The sequence below is a fragment of the Sus scrofa genome, chromosome 6 (assembly GCF_000003025.6).
Source record: "Sus scrofa isolate TJ Tabasco breed Duroc chromosome 6, Sscrofa11.1, whole genome shotgun sequence".
NCBI lineage: Eukaryota > Metazoa > Chordata > Mammalia > Artiodactyla > Suidae > Sus > Sus scrofa.
Window position 1 is genome coordinate 88,440,429 of NC_010448.4, and position 18,759 is coordinate 88,459,187.

Sequence of the window (18,759 nt, forward strand, 5' to 3'; positions counted from 1 at the left end):
TGGGAACCTCCATATGCCACGGGAGCGGCCCAAAGAAATAGCAAAAAGCCAAAAAAAAAAAAAAAAAAAAAAAAGAAGGAAAGAAGGAAGGAAAGAAATAAGGAAAATAAATCTAAAAGCAAAAGTCTGAAGAACAAGCATACATTTATTTTTCTTACCATTAACTCTACAGGAAGTCATGCAAATTTGAGTCAGCTTGGTTTCCACAAGCAGACAACATGAAAGCATAATATGGTATGTAAGACTAAAATCTTGCAACAATTTTTTAATTCATTTCACGTCACTGAAGATGTCTGCACTTCCCTCAAAATAAGTACAAATAATCTGTCAACAGTAAAGAATTCATTCTCATGAAGGGTTAGACATTTTCCCTATTTGGCTAGTGAAGAACTTATAAAGACAAATATATATCGGACACATAATAAGTATATATTTTTATAGGTGCAGAAAGAACAGTAAACAACAAGGAAAATTCATGTCAGGATGGACCTTATATATTAATAGAAAAAGACCAATAAAATATGCCACTACTATGGAGAAAATTCAAAGCGAGGGAATGTGTAGTGCCAAAAGGGAGAAGGGATTCCACTCTTAAAAAAGGCTATCAGAAAATGCCTCAATGAAAAAAGTGACATTTTATCCTAGACCTGGAGTTCTGAGCCAAAGAGATATTTGAGGGAGCATTCTAAGTAGAGGGATTAGCTCTTGTAAAGGTTATCAGGTGAGGCCATGCTTGGAGTGTTCTAGGAACAGCAAGGGGGCCAGTGCTATTGGAGCAAGGAAGTCAAGAGAATGAATATAGCCACAGAAATAAAAAGAGAGACTTAGAGGCCAAAAGAAGTGTATGTCTATCATTCCGAGAGAAATAAGAGGTTCCAAACAAGAGTAACAATTTATGCTTAAAAGGATCACTCTATACATTACATGGAGGCAGATCATATGAACAGTAAAGGTGGAAGAAGGGAGATTTGGTAGGAACCTGATTATAATCCAGGAGAGATAACGGTAGCTTGGGCCAAAGTAGTAGCAGTTTCAAGATATACTTTGAGGTAGAACAAAAAGATTTGTCCACAGACTGGATATGGGGTCTGTGGAAAAAAAGAGTTAAGTTCCTGAGTAACTGTTAAGAACTCATAGAAGCTGAATCTAATATGCACGGACTATTCAGACAAGAGAACATGAAATCTTTTTTTTTTTTTTTTTTTTTTTTTTTTTTGGCTTTTTGCTATTTCTTGGGCCGCTCCCGCGGCATATGGAGATTCCCAGTCTAGGGGTCCAATCAGAGCCGTAGCCACCAGCCTACGCCAGAGTCACAGCAACTCGGGATCCGAGCCGCGTCTACAACCTACACCACAGCTCACGGCAACGCCGGATCGTTAACCCACTGAGCAAGGGCAGGGACCATAAAATCTTCATAACCATCAAGGAAGAAAAGTTAGGGAATTCCTCTGTAAAGAACTACTACAACTACTACATTTTGACCATTTGTGTTTTTGTTTTGTCTTTTTTGGGGCCGCACCCATGGCATGTGGAGGTTCCCAGGCTAGGGGTCGAACCTGAGCTACAGCTGCAGGCCTACAGCACAGCTCACAGCAACGCTGGATCCTTAACCCACTGAGCAAGGCCAGGGATCAAACCCGCAGCCTCATCGTTCCAAGTCCGATTCGCTTCCACTGTGCCACAACGGGAACTCCCATTTTGGCCATTTGAAATTAAAAAGTATCCTAAAACTTGTAAACTAAAGACAACTCGACTATGCTAATTAAATACTCATCTTTGGGTGGGAGACTGTTCAAAATAGGTAAAGGGAATTAAGAGGTACAAACTTCCAGTAATAAAATGTCATGAGGATGTAATATACAGCATAAGGAATATAGTCAATAATACTATAATAACTTTTTATGGTGACAGATGGTTACTAGATTCATATAGGTGATCATTTCATAATGTATTCAAACTCTAATTTGTTACACACTTAAAATTAATATATTGTACCAACTAAACTTCAGTTTTTTTTAAGAAATTCATCTTCTGGCTAACTGGCCTCAAACTGAAATTTTTACTCTTCTTTCATAACCTACTCCCAACTCATCAGAGCCCTGCAGAAACAAGAGTTCTACTCCTCCAAAGTACTTATCTTTGTTCATCTGTCTACTGATGCATTTATCAAACTAAAAGTGAATACATCTAGCTTCCCAAATTAATGTTAGTTCTCTCCTACTGACTATAGTCCTGGGGAACTGATAAGAGGTACCATTAAATTCTGGGAAAACTAAGATCCAAAATATCTGTAAACAAACTGAAAATAGCAAAATGCTCATTACTGCTAAAAAAAAAAAAAAAAAAGTTTCATAGTTACTCCCTTGGTTATTCCCACTTTTCTACTTCCTCATTTAATGAGGGAACTTGAAAATCAAGTTCCAGTACACAGATCAATAATCAGGTTCTATAAAAAGAAATTATGACCTTGATGGTGGGAAAGTATCTTAACATTTCAGAACCAGCAGGACATACATAGCCTACCACTCAAAAAGGAAAGGAAAGCAAGTAACCAACAATCACACCTGCTTCTGAGAACAGTGACAGTTATTTTCTGAAGTCCTGTGGGTTCAGTTCCCACTCAAATGAAAAGGGAGTGGTTTTCAAATTTATATGTTCCCTGGTGATTAGAAGTAGTTGACCTTTTCTAGTAACTTCTACCTCTACAAATAACTGTAAGACAAAAATTGCATTAAATATTCTCACTTGAAAATATATACTTTCCGATTTGTACTCCATTGCTCCCCTAAAGATTAGCAATTCTCCAGCTGAATCTCTTTTTCCAAATATGTTATTTTTTCTTTCATAAGTAAAACTGAAGTGGAGATAACAGCACTATGACCAATTTTTGCTTTTTCTAAGAAAAATTATTTGAAAAAATAATTTACCAAAAAAATTTTTTAATTCTAAACATAATTCTAATATTGGACATTAATCTCACAAGTTAAATAGCTCTATTAAATTGATTCTATTCATTCATACTTTCATTTCCAGGCAAAGGTATCATGGCTATCCTCTCCATGAGCTTTATGTTTAAAGACTTCAGTTTGTATACATCTCAAGACTCCCATGCCTCTTTATTATAAAGTTGAAGCACATTCTTTTCCTAAATAACTCTGGTAACCTCCTTTACACAACAGAGAACTATCTCAAATTCGGCTGCATTCTCATATAATGAAATCTTGTTATTTTTTTGTTTTCCTTCCATCCTTTTTTCTTTAATCTCAAAAGGCTAAATAATTTTCCTGGAGAACTTATTAAGTCTTAATCATTTTAATTTAGTTTCCAACATCACTATACATACATTAACCCAAGAACCACTGAATCAATTATTTCATTAACAAAGAAACACATTGGAGATTCTGAACTTCAATTATAATAAAGCAAATTCAGTAGTAAAAACCAAAAAGGACACCTGAATTCACCCTGTCAACACCACTCTGAAATGTTTTCTGAGCTATATCAGGACAGTTAGAATAACCGTAACAGCTGCAAGTTCCCTGAGGTTGCAAAATAGATACTTGGGAAAAGGTTATTTGAATCACCTTTCAAAATAACCTACAGCACAGGAGCAGCATGCAAAGCAAAAACTTCCAGGCTATTGTTAGCATTATTTAAAATATATGTTTCATAGCTTAGCAGTTTATGGGTCAGCTTAACTCTTTCATTTCCCCATTTTGTGTAATGTATTGAGCACATTTAAAGGTTCTGTTCTAGTACCCACCACCAAAAGGGAGGAAAGAAGCTCTCTATGTACAGAATACAGAATAAAAACATTGCAAATTACATCTTGTCAGCATAAATCTTTTGTTTGAGCCCCAGAAATTTTTCTGCTGTTAGGGCACTTTGGTCCAAGTTTCTCCTAAGTAAATTACACTTCACTTTCTCTCCTAAAGTTGCTTCTTATAAGTCGCATTATACTTCACAACCGTCTCTCTCTGTGCATGAGTACAGGACAAGATAAACAGAGAAAAACCCAAATTATTCAATTTGGAGCTGCTGGTGGCCTTTTAAAATATACTGTCTGCCCAATAATGACTTGATGTTTATTTTTATGAAATACATTAAAAAATCTTTAGAAATCATACAGTGAAAGCAGCTTTTTCACATATGAATGTGAAGTTAAAATGGTAAAATAGTTTTATAATGTCATGTCAAGGAGTTATTATTCTTTTTTTTTCTTTTTTTTTAGGGCCACACCTGCGGCATATGGAGGTTCCCAGGCTAGGGGAATCTCCCTAGGCCAGGGATTGAATCGGAGCTGCAACTGCCAGCCAAAGCCACAGCAACTCAGGATCCTTAATCCACTGAGCAAGGCCAGGGATCGAACCTGCGTCCTCATGAATGCTAGTCAGATTCGTTAACCACTGTGCCACGATGGGAACTTGTCCAAGGAGTTATTATTCTTAGCTCACTAGCTTACTTCAACATGGATCCACCTTTTTTCTCTTCTCAAAGAATGCAAAATTTAGGGAGTTACTCCTGTGGCACAGTGGGTTAAGAATCCTACTGCAGTGGCTCAGGTTGCTGTGAAGGTGCAGGTGCGATCCCCGGCACAGCACAGTGCATTATAGGATCTGCCACTGCCATGGCTGCAGCTCAGATTCAATCCCTGGCCTAGGGATTGAATATGCCTCGGCCATTGGGGGCCAAAAAAAAAAAAAAAAAAAAAGAATGCAAAATTTCATTTTTCGTGCACTCTTCCTCCAAATGTTTACCAAGATGAGGAACAATATAGCTCTAAAAGATACTAAAATGCAGCACATCTCATCTTAGAACAAGCATTCATGGAATTCTTTGTGCACTGCATACAATTACCATTCAGGATCAAGATTCTGGAAGAATCAATGTTGGTGAAAAATATTTGATGAGCATTAAAATTTCATTATTAATGCTACAAACTTTGAAGACAAAATAAGCATGAATAAAAGAGAAGGATTAATTAAGACTTCTGAAGAAAGGTAAAACTTTTATAAGACTGGTAGAAACAGTGACAGGCAATGGCAGCATGACTTGAGAAAGGAACTAAGTCCTTAGTTAGATAATTCCGAGGAGTCCTTAACTACGTTGAGAATTCCAGACCAATTTAAATGCAATAAAAGCTCTCAGGAATTTAAAAAACAGAGTAGGAGTCTTCTTGTGGCACAGTGGTTTAAGTCCAAAGTTGTCACTTGAAGCAACATGGGTCACTGCTGTGGTTCAGGTTCGACCCCTGAACTTCCACATGCCACAGGCATAGCTGAAAAATAAATAAATAAAATAAAAAGTTGAGTGGTAGTAAGGGAAAAACTCTGCTTGTTGAGAGAAAACAAATATTGCCATGTTGGTGGGCATCTTCTGATCTACTAAGCAGTGCCACTAATTATCAGCACGGTTCACAAAAATAGTCTCCCAGCTTCTAAAACCTACCTGATAGTTGAATTCTTTTTCCTAGAAAACAGATACAAATTTAACTAAATTCTACTTGTTGATGACCTCCAAAAGAATATCTCATCTTACTAAAAAAACAATTCAGAATTGTACTATGACTTAAATTTGATGTGCTCTTCATCTAGAAAGATCTAAATTATCTGAATAATTTAAACCAATCACCAAAAGGAAACTTAAAACGTTACCACACGTGTGGAATGAAGAATAATGTCACTAGAATCTATTGTTTTTCCATGTATCCTTCTCAATTTGCTGACAAATCCTACTGATGACTCATATCCTTCTGAACTAACCACTCTGTTCCCTCATGATAGGCTTGTCACTGATAATGGAAAGAGGGAAACATCAATTTGTTCTGCTACTAAAAACAGTTAAGTATCAACATATGTATATAAAACCAATCTACAAAGACTGTGGTCGTACAACCTGGTGAATGTTTAAAGTAAAAGAGTACAAAGAAGTTATGCTCAAATCTCAAAACTAAAAGACAACCAGAAGAAAGCAGACTTGATTATGAATTTGAATTCTTGTCAAACAATACATTAGTTAAGAGCCAACATTTTTGACCACTGTAGAAATAAAAATATAAAGTCATTTATCTGATCTGCTAAAACAAATATATCATATGTTCATTTTATGCCAAAAGAATTAACATTTTCTGAGAAGAATGAAATTTCAACCCAAAAATACTAAGGAATTAAATAAACAGATTCTCTAAAAGGTAAAGACAGTTCTAATGGTCAAAACATTTTTTCAAAACAGGCTCAACTAGCAAAGAAAGGGTCACAGAAAAGCTTAATCTTTAAATTTTTTACAGTTTAAAAAAGAATGTTATACAATGTAAATTTATATTCAAATGATGAAATTTAGTTTCTAGGCCACTTAAAATGGAGTGGATGCTGTGTTACAGAACCTACGTGTGCAGTTCCTGTCGTGGCTCAGTGGTTAACAAATTCGACTAGGAACCATGAGGTTGCGGGTTCGATCCCTTGCCTTGCTCAGTGGGTTAAGGATCCGGCGTTGCCGTGAGCTGTGGTGTAGGTTGCAGACACAGGTCAGATTCTGAGTTGCTGTAGGCCGGTGGCTACAGCTCCGATTAGACCCCTAGCTTGGGAATCTCCATATGCTGCAGGAGCGACCATAGAAAAGACAAAAAAAGAAAAAAAAGAACCTACGAGTAAGAAATCAGTGCAGGCAAACAAAAAACATTTGTATTCAAGTCACAGAAATAAAAAGTGTTGGTATAATCTGTCAGCCCCTCATAGCCATTTTTCTGGCAGAGTTTACGCGCTGTAAATCTATACTGATTAAACAACAAGTGCAGGGGAAACCACCTTAATTAACACTCACAGGAGAAAGGTTATTTTCTCACCTGCGTCCTAGTAACTCCACAGGGTAACTATAGAAAGTAGAGAGAGCCTGCAGTGCTGTGCAACTTCTTTCATGGAGGTGCTGGAGTAGTGACAGTTTCTGGTTTAGCTTAGACCTCTACAGCTTCAAGCAGCAAAAGATGCACATACAATATCCACTTGAACTCTACACCAAGCAACCCTCTTAAGACTTCACATCTCAAGAGAGTGTCCAGGAGGTCAAAAGAGCTAGGTAATGTGTTTCAAGCAATTAAATGAAGAATAACCAGAATAAACGAAGGATAACCCTATACATATACTAGTTCTGAAGTTGAAAATGGAGAAAAGATTCTTCTAATATTCCACATTAATAGACTCAAATCTCTATTTCCTGAAGTAACTTTAATTGGCAGCATCCATGTTCATTTAACAAACCCAAGGTACAAAATTATCAGAAATGTAACATCAAGGACTCTTGCTTTATAAACTTAGAGAATAATCATCTGTTTCTATATAACCAACTAGTATCTTGAGAAAAATCTCAAAGTAGCAACATCCTAAAAAGAGAAAAAAAAAAAAAAAAAAAGTATGGAAGTAACTTAAGTATCCTTTTTAAAAGAAAGCTAAAAACTGGAGTTCCTGTCTGGCTCAGGGGGAATAATCTGACTAGCGTCCACAAAGACACAGGTTCGATCCCTGGCCTCGCTCAGTGGGTTAAGGATCCAGCATTGCTATGAGCTGTGGTATAGGTCTCAGATGTGGGCTCAGATCTGACATGGCTGTGGCTGTGGTGTAGGCCAGCAGCTACAGCTCCAATTTGATCCCTAGCCTGGGAAACTCCACATGCCTCAGGTACAGCCCTAAAAAGACAAAAAAACAAAAACAAACAAAAAAAAAAAACCTAAAAACTAAATTTCAAGCAAAGAAAAGGCTAACTTCCTTAACATCTACTATTTCCTACATACCTCTCCATAAAATGACTAGAGTTAACTGGGGGAAAAAAAGGTTAGCCAGAGATTTAAACCCCGAGGGGAAATTTTTTTTAAACCCACTGCCATCTATTTACTGATATTCTTTAATTATGATTCAATAATTGATCTCTAAACCAATTTTCTTATCTGTAAAATTAAAAGAATGCCAATTAATCATTCACAGGATTATTATGAATTTTAAATGAGATGATTCATGATTTAGCACAAAGAAGATTCTTAAGGTAATGTTGAAACCTAAAGCATAAAGTTGGACTTTATAAGAATTCCAAGACCTCAAATCTTTACCACTACCAATTCAATAAACATAACTAGGTCTTTCATGTTGAAACTACAGATCCTGATTTCCAACTGCTGGAAATGTTTAAAGATCCCTAACTTCAGTAAGTAGTACACCTGACAGGATAGCACTTTAAGAAATCAACCTAACTTAGGCTTCACTCTAACTTAAGTTTCACTCTTCCAAGAGCAACAGCTAAAAATGTATATACTTCTCCCCTGCATCTTATTTGTAAATGCTTTTTCTAGAGGCATCACTGGTTACCAATCCCATATTCCAACAAAAAAGGAACAGTACAGTCAAACCCTGTAAAATAAATCTCCATTAAATTTCAACTTTATGTCTCAAAACCATAACTTCCTCATATAGAAATGCTATCTTTAAAAACAAAGTGAATAAAAAGTTATATCTTAAGAAAAATAAATCTGTTTTTCCTTGTTCACACAAATGTCTTTTCAAGTAAAATATAAATATGGGACTGTCAAACTTTTTAAGAAAGTTATATGCACAAGCATTCAAACATTTACTCTTCCCTAGTGCCACCAAAATTCAATGATGTTGTAAATGGTTTCTGCCTATAAATTTGGTTTGTTCAAATTGAATATTACTTGCCTGACTCACAGAGGGAGTGGTTTGACTTTTGCTGTTCTGAGTCAGAATATACCCAGTTCAGCAGTTCTAAATAGTTTTTCATTGGTATAGGTGGTCTAAAATGCTAGTAACTTTTTCCAGCTACTAAATATAACAAACTATTGCCTTAGAAGAAAAGTCTTAGTGATAATACTTTGAATCTGTATTTCAATTTATAATTTAAAAAGTGCTTTCATATATATTTTCTCATTTGACCACAATCTCCTGAAGTAAATATTCCACAAGGCTGATGAGAAAAACTTTCACAAAGAACTGACAACTTCTGGTTGACTCTTAGCCCCAATAAATATACTCTTCTTCTCTCCCCCCCCCCCAAAAAAAAACATAAAAGGCTGCTGGGTTTCTTTAATCAGACTTTCCTCTCCCAGACACATCCCAGGTGCCTCATAAAAACTCTGTCTCAAAGCACACACCCCGAGGCCCCAAGAGAGTTTCAAGGCAGAGTCTCCACCCACATAAAAGCCTAGCCTAACTTAGGCCCCACAGAGCCTCAAGTCGGCATCTCCTAAATGATCTCCTTGCCCCCAGCCATTCAGTCTTCCACATTAACTTCAACCTCTCTCATCTGTACAAGCTGCTGGGTTGCTCTGTGGATGAGAAACCTCAAAGTGAGACAACCTATTGCGAGAGTAGTTAATGATGTAGTGCAAAAGTAAGGACTTTGGAGTCAGACTGACCTGGGTTTTTAATCCAACTCACATTCTTATTACCTTGTAACCTGGGACAAGTTACTTAACCTCTGTGAGTCTCTATATATCTTCATCTCATCACTGTTAGTCAATGAGGGCTCATCACTGTATCCCTAATGCCTGGCAAATAGAAACCACTCAATATGTGCCAAATGAATGCAAATGAGGACACCTACCACCTTTTAATAGTAGCTATGAGAACTGAATGAGAGTATAAAAAGTACCTGGTACATAGTAGGCACTTAATACTAATTAGTTAACTGAGTCCCCCACTGAATACTAACAATACTATTTACTATTTCTGAAAGGGGAGAGCATACTAGTGATCAAGAAAAAAGACAATGTAAGAAAAATAAAATTTCTGACCTCTAATTACACATCAGTGCTTTTGCTTGTAATTCTATCAGGCCTACTAACAAAAGGACCATACTACTCTTTGCTTATATGGAAAAGACGCCCAACTACTAAGAGACTTCCTATCACTATACTACAAAACCCGTATCAATGTACTCCTCTTCTACAACACAAGAACCTAGGAAAAGTCTACCACGATTAGCCCATTCACTATCCAATATGAAACAACTTTTATTTTTTTTTTTTTTTTTTTTTTTTTGTCTTTTTGCCATTTCTTGGGCCGCTCCTGCGGCATATGGAGGTTCCCGGGCTAGAGGTCGAATCGGAGCTGTAGCTGCCAGCCTACGCCAGAGCCACAGCAACGCAGGATCCGAGCCGCGTCTGTGACCTACACCACAGCTCACGGCAACGCCGGAACCTTGACCCACTGAGCAAGGGCAGGGATCGAACCCGCAGCCTCATGGTTCCTAGTCGGATTCGTTAACCACTGCGCCACGACGGGAACTCCTGAAACAACTTAAAATGAACACCAAATAACCAGAAAGCAACTTCTAACCATCTGACCAACACAATGGTATGCTGGCAAGTGATGATGAAGCCTTAATACTGTGTCATTCTAAAGCCTTAATTTCCTTTTGGACATTCAACAAGGCATAACTCACTTCCTGTCTGAAACTACTCTGTAACACAGAGAATGGCAGCAAGGAACTACCCAGCAGTAGCTACAGTTTGGTGACTCCAAACAGACAAGCATTTGCTGAATGCCTACAGTGATGCTAGAACTTCTAGAAACTTTACATGTTTCTCGACAAATTCCAGAAAATAATAAACTAGCCCATGGTTCATCTCATCAACATGTTACATCATTATTATTATCATCATTATCATTATTTCTTAAAAAGCTTCTCTCCAGAAGGTTAGGAAAGAGCTAAAACCTAAAAAGCATTGCTTTAATTTACCCAAACAATAAAATATCTTTCACCTGAAAAAACTAGCAGTACTTTACAAACTCTAAAGGCAAGAGCCTAGAATCCTGGACAATATACAAGTTTTAGTTAGCTCTCAGAACCCCAGATAAGGATGGGATGCCAATCAGATAGATGTCTGACAAATAGGAAAACTTATGTCCCTATCATGAAACGAGGGAGAGGGGGATAACAACAACAAAAAGCACGGAGCCAGAAGATGACAGTGCTACTGGGACAGACTCTTGTACGCTTTCCTCATAACGTGAACCCAAGGACCCAGGGACAATATGCTCCTGGAAATAACTCCCTAATCCAGGACACCCTGGTTCACTAGGGCCCTGGAAAACGATCCAGGAGAGCCTCCAGGATGCCTGCTGACACACTGGACAATCGCAGGCACACCCTTCCACGCTCCCTCATCTGCCATCTCCTTCTCCCCAACCTCTCTCTCACACTGCTCTCGCGTTCTCCCCCCCACCCCATGCGTACCCCATGCGCGCAACTCCCTCCCCGACTTACTCTCCCCATTTTCCCCACTCTCCCACACACACTCATTCTCCCCTACACCCACCCATAGACGCTCTCTCCCCCACCATCCTGACACCGTCCCCCTTACCGCCCCCGACTCACACTCCCCCCTACTCTCCACTACACACGCAGACTGCTCCCAACTCCCCCGTCACACTTTCTCCTCGCCACGCTCCCTCTCCCCGCCTGCACGCGCAGCCCCGTCCCCAATTCACACTCGCCCTCACGCACGCACATTCCCCCCAACCCACAAGTCACCATTCTTGCACACAGCACTCGACCCTTCCCCTCCCACACGCGCGATCCTCCCCCTTCCTCACCCACCCTCGCTCTCCACGCTTCCCGGTCGCGCTCCCCCCGCCCCCGGGCCCGGCCCTGCCCTCCTTCCGGGGACGTGTCTCGGGCCTGCACTAATGGCTGCGGCGCCTCCCGCCCTCCCCTGCCCTGAGGCCCCGGGAGCCGGCGCGGGGGCCGCCCGGGGGCAGCGCACTCACGCTGGCGAGCTGGGGACTGGGCATTGAAGTCCGGCGGCGGCGGGAGCGAGGAGGCGCCTCTCTCCTCAGTCACCTCGGCGGCGGCGGCGGCGGCGGTAGCGGTGGCGGCGACGACTCCCCCCCAGCCTCGGCGCGCGACACCCGGCCCGGCCCGGCGGCGGCGGCGGCGGCGCGTGTCCACGAGTCCGTCTTGCTGCTGCTGCTGCGGCCGCCTCTGCGTCTCCGGCTACCGCCGCTGTCCCCACTGCCGCTGCTGCCCTGTGGCGTAGCCTCGCGCCGTGTCCGGCCGCCGCTGCCGCTCCAGCCGCTACCGGACTGACGACGGTTACAGCCCGGCCGATCGCGCCGCCGCCACCACCGCTGCGCGCGCAGCCGGAACCAGCTCCCGCCGCCGCCCCTCAGGGGGCGCTGCGGGGCGCGGCGCGCGCGCCCGCCGGCCCGCCCCTCGCGCCCGCTGACTGGCTGGCGGGCCGGCTTGAGGCGATAGAACCCGCCCACCTGCCCCGCGGGGCGCTGACCCACTGCCCTCGGCGCCTCCCCCATCTTTTCCTCGTGGTTCGTTCCGCCCGGCACTCCTGGCTGCGGAAGGCGCGTCCATGTGACCGGGGAGGGGTGGGGGGGCAGAACCTGGCCTGAGGAGTCGGTCGCCTATGCTGCGGCCCGCCGTTCCGCACCTGGACTGGGCAAAGGCCGGAGACCGCGTGGTGACCCTCAAGGTCGAAGGGCTTTTGCTCTGCAGCCCAGGCTGTGAGGCCCGGAGCCAGGTCCTGATGGGACCGGGCGGCAACCGAGAAAGACCGAGCCCTTTGCGCGGGGATTTCCAACCCAGAAGTGAGAACTGGGGCAGCTCAGTTCTTGGCTGCCCTTTCCCGAGGCCCCAGATAAATGGCGTGTGTGTCTGCAATTGCGAAGGATAGTTCTCCGCTCACCCCCCCCCAACGCCCCGCTTGCGCCGCGCGCGCGCGCGCGCGCGCGCGCACACACACCTAGGAACCCTCAGTAGCAGATCAAGATTCAAACTTCGGGATGTAGCTTCTTGGGCAAGTTGTTTCCTCTCTCGACATACTTTAAGCTGTTACATGGAAATAGTTACCAGCTACCTCATGAGACTCTTTTCACATATCAGTGATAAAATATATGAAAAATGTCTGATGAAGAGGAGACGCTTGAATTTCAAGGTTACCAACCAAATGTCCTCTTTAACAGGGATTATTCTAGGGATCTCAGTATTCTCTCTTGCATTTAGAAGGTGGCTGGAAGTTCTTTCTCAGTCTGTGTTCTGAATTTTGGTTTGGAAAATGTGGTCACCGGTGAGTTGGAAGACTGGTCCGGGCTACTGCCCGATGGCAGCCAGAAAGAGATACTGGAGGCTGGCTTCAGAGGAAGAGGGGAGGCTTACCCATGAGAGTTGGGGGTAGGGGGCAGGGGGCTCTGTCCTTCCCACTCCACTCTGGGAAGCCTCACCTGTTCAGACCTGGCACCTATCTAGAAGGGGACTCCTGCCCCTTGGGCTGCCTGTCTCCCAGCCCCCTCACCACCACACACATCTTCACTTGGCCCTATGGGGAGAAGCAATGGTCAGTAGTCATCACTATCCCTCCCCACAAGGTAGACCTGGGGCTTTTTCTCCTGACCAGAAGGCTTCCATAAGAGCTTAGTAGTAAAAAAAAAAGGGTCTTATGACTCAGCCACAGCACAAAACCCAGGATGCTCACCACCAGCAGGTGGCCCAGGAGGAGGTGTTCCAGGGCAGCCTGGCTGGCAGGGCTGCGTGGGAGTTGAGAGTCCTTGAAGCAAGAAGGGCTGCAGATCAGAATCAAGGCCCTTTGGGTGAGGAGCACAGGCTCAGCTGCTGCTCTCACATTCTCTCTGCCTTCAGCAGGCAACGTTTTCCACTTCCTAGAAGCATAGGCTTGAAACAGGAACTATCTGTTCTACAAAACTTTTGCTGAGTTCCCCAGTTGTTGATTCTTCCGCTAAAGTCTCAAAACACCTTATGCAATTCCCCTATCATAGCATGTATCATGTGTGTTGTAAATGCCTGTTTTCATGTTCTCCCCTACTCAGACTGACTGCCAGGGCATTGTAGTAGATGGTTGAGCAATGAATGAATCTTCCCTGCATCTATCTCTCAGCCCAGTCCTAAAATGTCAGTAAATAATATAATAACAACATAAAGATAGCAATAACGGCTATGATAACAGATACCATTTATTAAGCATCTGTTCTCCAGCCTAAGTCCTGGGCAAGGTGTCTTTAAATATATTATCAAGTTATGCTTCAAAATAACCCGTGAAGAAGATGTTATTATCCTCATTTTAAAAGAGATTGGGGGCTCAGAGAGATGAAGAGACAGAAGCAGGATTCAGCCCCGATGTTTGCCTCTGAAGCCTGAATAAGCATGAAGTTAGTTTCTAACTTCAGTCAATGACTGTGTACCTTAGATTAGGCCGGAATCCCTTCTGAGATGTTGGGAACACCCACCTCTGGGAGCAAAAGATCTGAGATCATGGCACCAACAACCCCCTCATACTCCCAGGACAGCAGGGAAATGCTCTAACCCCTGACATGAATGACCTCATCCAAATGGTTTCCCAAGGATGTGGCTCCCCACCTCAAACAGATCAGGAACTGAGCTGCAGGCCCCTTATTACAGCGTGAACCACCCTTGGCAGTGGGTTTTACACATAACAAGTACCCGGAGTTTATCCACTGCCTTTGCCGAAGCATTCCAAGTGCCATTAGCTTATTAATCCTCCCCAGCACCCCTGTGAGGCAAAACTGGTGGTATTCTTGACTGATTTTGTGGAGCATTAGTTTCCTGATAGCAGGAGCTGGGTGGGCCTGCCACACACAGGGTTAGAGAAAGACATAACAGTGGTGTGGCAAAGCAACCTAGACTCTTAGGGAAGTGGTTTTAAACAGTAGTGAGGACACAACCTAGGGGTCTGGCTCCCACTCTGGGACCCTAGACTGTTTCATCAGGCATTTTGCATTGCCATCTTGTTGCTGTGTAACTTTGGGAAGTTACTTCATCTAATCTCAATTTCTCCATCTATAAAATGGAAAAGGAAACAGTACTTACCTCATGACATAGTTTTGAGCATTACAGGCATATGTATAACTCAGGGAGCACCATACTGGACACATAGTAAGTGTTCAATAAATGTTAGCTATTATAACAATGATTAGTACAACCACTATGGAAAACAGTATGGAGGTACCTCGGAAAACTAAATATAGCACTACCATATGACCCAGCAATCCCACTCTTGGGCATATATCTAGACAAAACTTCCCTTGAAAGACACATGCACCCGTATGTTCATTGCAGCACTATTCACAATGTCCAACACATGTGATGGACTGAAAAGTGATGGACCAAATGTGCATCGACAGATGAATAGACTAAGATGTGGTATATATACAAAATGGAATACTACTCAGCCATAAAAAGAACAAAAGAATGCCATTTGCAGCAATATGGATGGAACGAGAGACCCTCATACTAAGTGAAGTCAGAAAGAGAAAGACAAATACCATATGATATCACTTACATCTGAAATCTAATATATGGCACAAATGAACCTTTCCACAGAAAAGAAACTCATGGACTTAGAGAACAGACTTGTGGTTTCCACGAGGGAGGGGGAGGAAGTGGGATGGACTGGGAGTTTGGGGTTAATAGATGCAAACTGTTGCATTTGGAGTGGATAAACGATGAGATCCTGCTGTATAGCACAAGGAACTCTATCTAGTCACTTGAGTTGGAATATGATGGAGGATAATGTGAGAAAAAGTATATACATATAATATGACTGGGTCACTTTGCTGTACAGTAGAAATTGACAGAACACTATAAATCAACTATAATAGAAAAAATTAAAATCTGAAAAAAAAAGAAAAAAACAATGATTAGAATGGTGCTTGGCACTGTGGAATGAATCAGTGGAATGAGTCTTGCTACCACTGGCTTTATAGGGTTTATTTCAAGACTGCAGTCTCCGGCCCTCACAATTATCTTTGTGTCCTTGGACAAGTGGCCTAACCTCAAGAATGAACCTCTATCCTCATCTGTGCAATGGAATAGCTCTGAAACAAAGATTTTGAAAGGGCTTTGTAAACTGTCAAGTACTACACAGACATTAACTGTGGTTTAGGGAGTTCCCATCGTGGCTTGGCAGTAAGGAACCTGACTAGTATCCCTGAGGTCATGGGTTCCGTCCCTGGCTTCACTCAGTGGGTTAAGGATACGGTGTGGCGGTGAGCTGTGGTGTAGGTCACAGACACAGTTCAGATCCTGAGTTGCTGTGGCTGTGGTGTAGGCCTGCAGCTGTAGCTCCAATTCAGCCCCCAGCCTGGGAACTTCCACATGCTGCAGGTGCAGCCCTAAAAAGAAAAACAAAAACAAAACTCTGGTTTTGTACTATGACTGTATAGGAATTCCAGCTCTGCCCCTCAAATTCCCAACTTCTAAAGTTGCCTCATGTGTAATGGCCATGGTGCTCACATCTATCTCAGGGGGTTGTGAGAACTCAAATCAGGCGTTCCTGTTGCGGTTTAGTGGGTTAGGAACCCTACTAGTATCCATGAAGATGCTGGTTCAATCCCTGGCCTTGCTCAGTGAGTTATGTGGCTCAAATCCAGTGTTGCAGCACCTGTGGCATAGGCCTGCAGCTGCAGCTCCAAATCTACCCCAGCCCAGCAATTTTATGCTGCAGGTGCTGCTATAAAAAGAAAAAGGAAAGAAAAAAATTAAATCACTAAATTAGCACTGTGGGAGGTAGTCCATACATTTAACTTCTCTACCCACTAATAAGTGTTCCCTTTCAATGTCTTCCTAAGTAAAAGAAGCTGCAGTGTGTGGGGGGAAATTTACCAGAACCAGTAGAGCTGGGATTATTCCTAGCTCTGCCACTTTGTGACCCTGGGCAAGTTACCTAACCTTTCTGAGCTTTCTGATTTCTCGCCTAGCTAACAGGAGATAAGGCATCTACACTGCAAAGTTTTAGCTAGAAAAGACACAGTGACCCAGCCCAGACTCTGCCTCAGAGTAGGGGCTTGCCCAATAAGTGGGAGCTACTGACATACGCACAGGCAGGCCTATGAACTACTCTTATGGAAAGGACCCATTTGGAAGCAACGACCAAAATTCCCCAGCCTGAAACCAAATGGGGTCCTGAGCAATCCAGGCTCTACAAAGTTCAGCTGAGCCTGGAAGTTTCCCGCCCAGCACTGCTTAGCTTGTCTGGACCCAGTCTGTGCGCCGGTCAGGAGAAGGCCAAGAGAGGACTCAACCCTCCCAAAGTGATAACCGGGGAGGGGGAGGCAGGGGGAGGAAGGAATGTACTGATTCACCGCCCCACCCATCCCCTGCCTCTAATCTCTCTTCCGGAATTTTACAGCCCTCTTTCACACGGGCGGAGGCCGAGGGGGCAGGGCGCCGGTTACCGCGGGCTGCAGGAACGCCCCCCTTCACCACCACCACCCCGCCCTTGCCAATCAGCTTCTGCAGGAAGTCCCCAGGAGTCGTGCAGACCCGGGCAGTTTTGCTCAAAGCGGCCGCCCCCACAGAAGATCCTGGGTGCGAGCTGCTGGGGGAGGCCCAGCAGGGAGGGCGAGGAGCTGTGAATTCCGGGAGAATTCAAGGCTCGCTCCGGGGGTGGGTCCGCGAGCTGGGAGTTCCCTCCCCGGGAGCCGGTAGGAGCTGGAAAGCTGCTGCGGAATCAGGGCTGGGCCTGGGTGCGCTGGAAGGCCGAGGCCTTCTTCGAGATCCTTGCCAATCAGCTAGCAGGATCCCCCCTCTCCACCGCGCTCGGTGTACGGGATTTCAGCCAGAAATCCAGAAAGAAAATGACTTCAGGAGCTGGCTGCGGGGGAGAGGGAAAAGTTTAGAACTGCGGTTCTACCTCCTTATTTTATCCGACTAAGGATGGGGCAACTGAGGCCCCAAGAGGGCGGGGATCTGCTCAAGGCAGAGCTGAGATTCGGCGCGGGGCTCCAGGCTAGGACTTGAACCTCTGGCGCAGCCCTGACTGCTCCGTTCGGTTCACATCATCCCCTGATACCTCAAGATTTAGTTTCCCCTTCGTTTGGCAGTTGGGAAATAACGAAGAATTTGTTAATCAATGAAACAAGAGCTGTTGGAAGTGAAGCAGCAAATCTCCTACACAACAAAGGAAGAGATTGGGAAGTAATGACAGCTAAGTGTCACAGCTAACGCTTACTGAGCACTTATTATGTGCCAGGCACTGCTGTTCTAAGCTCTTTATGAGTATTAAGTTTAATTTCACAACCATCCGTATGAGGTGGACATTATTATTATCCCAATATATGGGGAAACTGAGCTGTGTGTATAGTGAAGCCACTTGATCAAGGTCACCCAGCTAGTAGGTGACAGAGGCAGGATTTGAACCCAAAGAGGGTTTGTCCTGAGCCCCACACCCTCATCCTCTATGCTGTCTGCTTCTCAAATGAGAATGTGGTTACCGTCTACCTACATTAGAGATGCTGGCTTAACTGTGTGAGTTCTTTTCATCATGGCAACCTCTTTCAGAGTGACTTAGATTATCTGCTTGTGTATAAATGTTTAATGTATGCTCTGACAGTGATAATGTTTCTACACACTGAGACTTCAAAGCACCGGGTTAAATGGGGCAATCAAGGTCACATTATGAAATCAAGAGGATTTCGTCCCTCCTTGGTGCCAGGTGCTGTGGTTAGAATCTTGACACCCGCCCCCACACCCACCCCCACTCCCAGTAGCGGCTCCCATTTTACCTACTGGTAACCTCCAGTACCCATCTCTACACCAATGCTCCTAATTTAATTACCGTATGTTTTTCAAGGAGGCCGTGAAGGTTGCCCTATTCCCTTAACCAAAACATATCCCTTACCCTATCCTCAATTTGTGTACATATAAACTGCACACTTGAAGTTTTCTTTCTTGGCTCAAAACCAAAATGATAGTTCATCTCATGTCAAAATG

At 43.4% G+C, this 18,759-nt stretch overlaps 1 protein-coding gene across 3 annotated transcripts in view; it reads right to left on the minus strand.

Moving 5' to 3' along the window:
* PTP4A2 (protein tyrosine phosphatase type IVA, member 2) overlaps positions 1-12,329 on the minus strand; it is a 33,314-nt gene extending 20,985 nt beyond the window's left edge. The window contains exons 1-2 of one of the 3 annotated variants that reach the window (XR_002344404.1): positions 11,772-12,329; positions 6,842-6,921 (exon numbers count right to left, since the gene is read on the minus strand). The gene's annotated coding sequence lies outside the window, so the exon portion shown is untranslated. Of the gene's footprint in view, positions 1-6,841; positions 6,928-11,771 lie in introns of those variants that run through there. The other 2 variants (XM_021093389.1, XM_021093390.1) reach the window with 2 other exon arrangements.